The sequence below is a fragment of the Bos taurus genome, chromosome 22, assembly GCF_002263795.3.
Source record: "Bos taurus isolate L1 Dominette 01449 registration number 42190680 breed Hereford chromosome 22, ARS-UCD2.0, whole genome shotgun sequence".
Classification (NCBI taxonomy): domain Eukaryota; kingdom Metazoa; phylum Chordata; class Mammalia; order Artiodactyla; family Bovidae; genus Bos; species Bos taurus.
In genome coordinates, this window is record NC_037349.1 from 29,194,304 (window position 1) to 29,200,303 (window position 6,000).

Here is a 6,000-nt window from a genome sequence, read left to right on the forward strand (position 1 = left end):
CTTTCTCAGTCTGACTCAAGTCACCACCATCTATACTACTCTCAAAGAGAATTTAAAAACTCTGTACTGATTCTGCAACTTCCTTGATTAAAATGTGTCAATAGCCTACCCTTGTCTTCAAGATGAAATCCTTCCAGTCCACATGGTTTCTTAGATGCTTCAAGATGGGGCTTACTTCTCTGGACTCTCACTTCAACCGCTCCACACATGCTCTGAGTTCTAGCTCACTCATGTCTGTGGTCCACTAGCCAAGTATCACTGCATATTTGGTTCCCTCGACCTCAGATGTCCTCCCTGACTTGTTTCCCTAGACAATCCTGGCTGGCTGGATGTTCTCATGCACCTTACTTTGTCACTAATAGAACATAGCAGGTGTGCATTTCAGTCGTGTGAGAACAATATCTTTCCTTATTTTTATCTCTGTCTCCTTGATTTTAACCTGAGCCCCCATGCCAACTCAATCTCGGTCCATTTGGTGCTTCCCCTTTCTCCAGTATTTTATCCAAGTTCTAGACTGCCTGGTGTGAGGGTGCTAAGGAACGTGACTCCCTGGTCTCAGGGCATTTGTTCATCACAGGTTGCCATAGAGACATCCCTGGTTTTCTCTTCATGGCCGCTTCCAGTCTAGGTGTTATCTTGGCAATGCCCGCTCCATGCTGGGTCCCTGGAATCTCTACAAGGTGGCTTTTGCTGTATCTGCATAGATAGCCCCATACCTGCTCTGAGATCTTGCCACCTTCCTGGAGGTCTGCAGACAGACACCCCTGCTGTTCGGCCCTTGCCCTCTCCATCTCGTTACCTCTTTGCCTTCTGTCTCTCCTGCGGCACCTGGGAAGTTTTCTTGTCTCATAAAAACACTTCCAAAGACTTCCCTGGCAGCCCAGTGGTTGAGACTCTATGCTTTGAATGCAGAGGACACAGGTCATGGCACTAAAATTCTGTGTGCTGCGTGGTGTGGCCCCCCAAAATAAAATAACACTTCTGTCTGCTTTCTTCTTCTGAAGATTTGCTTATTCCATACTTCCCCTAAGCTTCCCTGGGAACATGGAGAGTTTATAATTAGGGAACACAAGAGACAGAGACTGACAGGCCTTTTTTGCTTCTACTGTGTCACATTGCTTCCTTTCAGATAGGGAATTAACTGCTTGGGAAAGGGGGAAATGCCAGGAGACAAAAGAACACAAGGACAATTACAATCACCTGGCCACCGCCGCCTTCCCCCACCCCTGTCATTTTCTGCTCAAGGCCTATTTCTCTCAGCCCATGCATTCCAGCAGCTGAGGCCTGCCATGGCCTCTCTCCCAGGGTTGTCAGCACCTGAAAGCTGGCGCACGGTGGGTGCCTTGTAAATAGGCTAAAATCTAAAGCTAAAAGTAAGAGTGATCTTTGGAGTCAGGGAGAGCCGAATGAGTCCTGCCAGCTGCCTTCCTTTTTGTGTGACCTGGAGCCAGTTACTGCATCTCTGTCCATGAGCAGTAACCACGGGGAGGCAAGGGTGTGAAGAGGAGATGAGAAACAGTGCTCCTCAAAGACAGTGCCCCTCCTCCTAGCCTGCCCAGATTCTGGCTGGACATTATCATCTCCCCTCAACCTTCATGTGGCCCACACTTCCATATCAGATGCTTCTCCTCTGCAGATGCATTTAGTGAGACCATAGCTTTTTGTCCTGACCCCTCCAGGTGGGTCCCTCCACTCCTTCCAATGAGTGACTTTCAGGATTCTTGAGTTCCAGGCATTTAGTTTGTGATGAAGGATAAAGAACTTGGAATTCTGGTTCTGCCACGCCCTGGCTGTGGGAAATTGGACAAGTTTCTGAGTCTCAGTTTTCTCATCTGGAAGATGGGAATGATGATAACTAACTTAACCCAGGCCTCCTGGGTTCACATCCCTCTGTGTGTGTGCATGTTCAGTCACTCAGTTGTGTCTGACTCTTTGTGGCCCCATGGACTGTAGCCCGCTAGGCTCTGCTGTCCGTGGAATTTTTCAGGCAAGAAGACTAGAGCAGGTTCCCATTTCCTACTCCAGGGAATCTTCCCCAGTAAGGATTGAACCCGAGTCTCCTCCATTGGCAGGTGGATTCTTTACCACTAGCACCAAGTGGGAAGCCCCTGCCACTTTCCAAATGCGCAGCTCAGGACAACTGACTTTTGTCTTAGTTTCCTTGTGTATAAAAGAGGCTCCATCACAGACCCTTCACAGGGTTTTTGTTAGCATTCACTGAGTTAAAAAACCTAAATTGTTGGGAATTCCCTGGTGGTCTAGTGGTTCAGACTCCACCACCCCCCACCCCAAAAAGAAAAACCCAGAAAATGAAAGCAAAACAAAAAATCTTAAATTGTTTACCATCTCAACTGTAAGTACTCTGTGTATGTTGGTTATTATGATCCTGCCATGGCCTCTCTTTACTGCCCACAAACTCATGACACTATATTAGTCTGCTTGGGCTTCTATAACAAAAATACCACAGATATGGATCAGGGCATGGCTTAGACAACAGAAATGTATTGTCTCACAGTGCTGGAGGCTGGAAGTCCAAGATCAAGATGTTGGCAGGTTTGGTTTCTCCTGAGGCCTCTTTCCTTGGCGTGCAGATGGCTACCTCCTGGCTGGGTTCTCACCTGACCTTTCCCCTGTGCATACACATCTCTAGGGTCTCTTCCTCTTCTTACAAGGACATTGGTCAGATTGGATTAGGGCCCACACTAATGGGCTCATTTTAGCTTTAATGCTGCTTTAAAGGCCTCTCCAAATACAGTCACATTTTGGGGTGACTGGGGTTAGGGTTTAACACATGAATTTATGTGGGGGACACAATTCAGTCCATGACAACATGTAAATAAATCCCACCATTACATGTTCTGCAGGGGAACCTCTTAATCTAATTCTTGATAATGAAGTCCAGGGTGTTTGGCTTTAGGGGATTTCTTCTGTGGTTTAGTACTGAGAACCTGCTCTCAGAGAAGCAGGTTTTGAAGCCCGTGTTTAAAACCTGCTCAGGGGTCTTTGACTTGCCTGATCTTCATGGAGCATCCTTGTTCTGAGGAAGAGGATGGTGACTCACATGGGGATAGCTGTGAGGACCAAGGGCGCCACAGGGGTGAAACCCTCCATAACCTCTGCAGCCACAGGTTTCTGCCTCTGCCCTAAAAAGCAAAACTAGATGGTTTGTCTTGACTCTCCTTTCCATCCTCAAAATTCTATGACTGTGATTCTAAGGGCGGAAATGCAAGCATCAGGAACAAGCTACTGGGGAATTAGTTTCTGGGCCCAAGGCATCAGATTTCCTTGAATCAATGCAGGAAATCACACCCGTCACGGGACCCCTTGCTTTGCATATTCCGAAGCCCCAACTGCAGCAGTGCCGATGTGTATCATTCAGTCCCATGGTCCTGGCACATGTGGCTTGTCTGCTTTGGCAAGAACTCACAGTAACGTGGGACCATAAACTAGATGTGCTGGGGCAGAGAACCTCCTTGTCTTTAAGAGGACCCCACGATGCTGTCAAAAAAGACCACCTGAAGTTCCATCTCTGCCACCTTCCTCAGGCTCCCTCCAAAACCGACTGGTTATTTTTCAATCAAAGTTGTGCTCTAGAAGCAGAGATGAAGGGGTGGAGCTGGGGAATCAATGTTTAGTTTGAATTCAAACCCTGTCCCTGACTCTGGGCACTTCACTGACTCAGTTTCTTCATCCGTCAAACAGTCATAACAGTTCTTGGCTCACTGGGGTGTTTGGGGTTTCCATGGGGTAACAGATGTAAAAGTGCTTCATTCGTTCCACCAGTAATTTTTGAGTAGTCACGCACGACTTAGCAACTAAACAGCAACAACTGTGTGTAGGAACATTTCCTACCCTCTTTTAGGCACTAGGGATACAGAATGAAAGCAAAGCCATCATCCTGAGAGAAATTAAATTCTAGTGGATGCATCAGGCAAAAACAAATAATACATCATGCTATGCCAGGACGTGTAAAGCATAATGAGGAGACGGGGGTGGTGGTGGTAGGGGGGTGATACCAGGTAAGATGGCTTAGTCAGAGAGGTTCTTTTTGAAGAGGGGGTGTTTAGCAGATACCTGGACCATGAGAGAGACGGAGCCATTGGAATATCTGGAGAAAGAACAGGCAGAAACACCCTGAGGGATGGCTGCACTTGGCAGGAAACTGCAAGAGGCGCTGAGTTGGGAGTGGATGAAGCCAGTAGGCCTCGAAGACCAGGGTCAAAATTCTGGGTTTCATACCGTTTTAAAGCACTACATGTAATTTTTAGTTATTAATTCCATTTAGCTCATGAATCACTCAAGAAAATGTATGATTTATTAATTTTTTATATACTATGAGGTTGGAATAAAAACAGAATGTTTACTTTGTCATCTCAAAGTTGATTAAGAAGAAAAGATCAACATCCTTGATATATTTTATACTGATAAAATGAAGACTATTAAATGTAAAGACAGAAAGAAAATGTTAGGGGAAAAAAAAAGGTTCTGAATTTTAACCAAAGTGTCATGAGAAGTCATTAGAGGATTCTGAGCAAAGAGAGTGACTCTGTCACCTACATCTTAGAAGGATCCTCTGCCTACTGTTTGGAGAAGAGGCTTTAGAGAATCACGGTAATCACTAAGCTGACTGCCAAGTATTTCTTGCACCTCCCAGGTACACGGTGGGTTGCATTTCCTATTGCCAAGTGGGGCTATAATACTCTGACCAATGAGTTGGGGGGGCAGAAGTCAAAAGTGTCACTTCCAGGGAAAGCAGTCAATTTCCAGTCGGAGAAGGCAATGGCACCCCACTCCAGTACTCCTGTCTGGAAAATCCCATGGACGGAGGAGCCTGGTAGGCTGCAGTCCATGGCGTCATGAAGAGTCGGACATGACTGAGCGACTTCACTTTCACTTTCCACTTTCATGCATTGGAGAAGGAAATGGCAACCCACTCCAGTGTTCTTGTCTGGAGAATCCCAGGGACAGGGGAGCCTGGTGGGCTGCCGTCTTGGGGTCGCACAGAGTCGGACACGACTGAAGCGACTTAGCAGCAGCAGCAGCCAGTACGAGACCCTCCAGGGCTCGTTCTCCTTCTGTGTGAGCAGTGAACAACATTGGAGGTGAAGCCTGGGTTTGTAGGTGGACAGAGCTGCAGCTGGCCTGCAGTGGGTACATCGCTTAAGTGAGAAATCAACCTTCATCAGGATAAATCATGAAGCTTTGAGAACTGTAACCATAACCTAACTGAATCTATCCTAACAGATTCCAGGAGCAAGAGGGGAAGTAGGGAGCCGTTTAGAAGGCTGGAAAGTGATCCCAGCTTAACCTGGAGTGATAGCAATGGGGATGAAGAGGAGTGGTAAGATTCAGGATGCGGATTTGCTGAAGGACGGGAGATAGGGTATAAGGCAAAGAGATGAGTCATGGATGCCTCCAAGGATTATGGCCCGAGTAACTGGGTGAATTACTGGAAAGAACACCTAGGAAAGCACAGGGCTTACCCACAGTGCTAGGCACACAGCAGAACTACAAAATTGTAGCTTTGCGGTTATTACTATAAAGAGGGCAGACAATGTGGAATGTGGAGGCTTGGGGGCCTTTTCAATTCCAAATGATCAAAAGTCAGATTTATTGAGGCATAATTTATATGGGCTTCCCAGGTGGTGCTAGTGGCAAAGAACCCTCCTGCCAATGCAGGAGATGTAAGAGACATGGGTTTGATCCCTGGGTCGGTAAGATCCCCTGGAGGAGGGCATGGAAACCCACTCCAGTATTCTTGCCTAGGCAATTTCATGGACAGAGGAGCCTGGTGGGCTACCATCCATAAGGTCACAAAGAGTCGGACATGACTGAAGTGACTTAGTACAATCTATATACAGTGATAGCTACTTTTTTGGGTGACTAGATCTGAGTTTTATAGACATGTATTTTGTCTTAGCCACCTCCACAATCAAGATGTAAGTTACTTCCATTGCTTCCCCAATTCCCTTCTGCTGTTCCTCCTCGTGTAGTCAAATC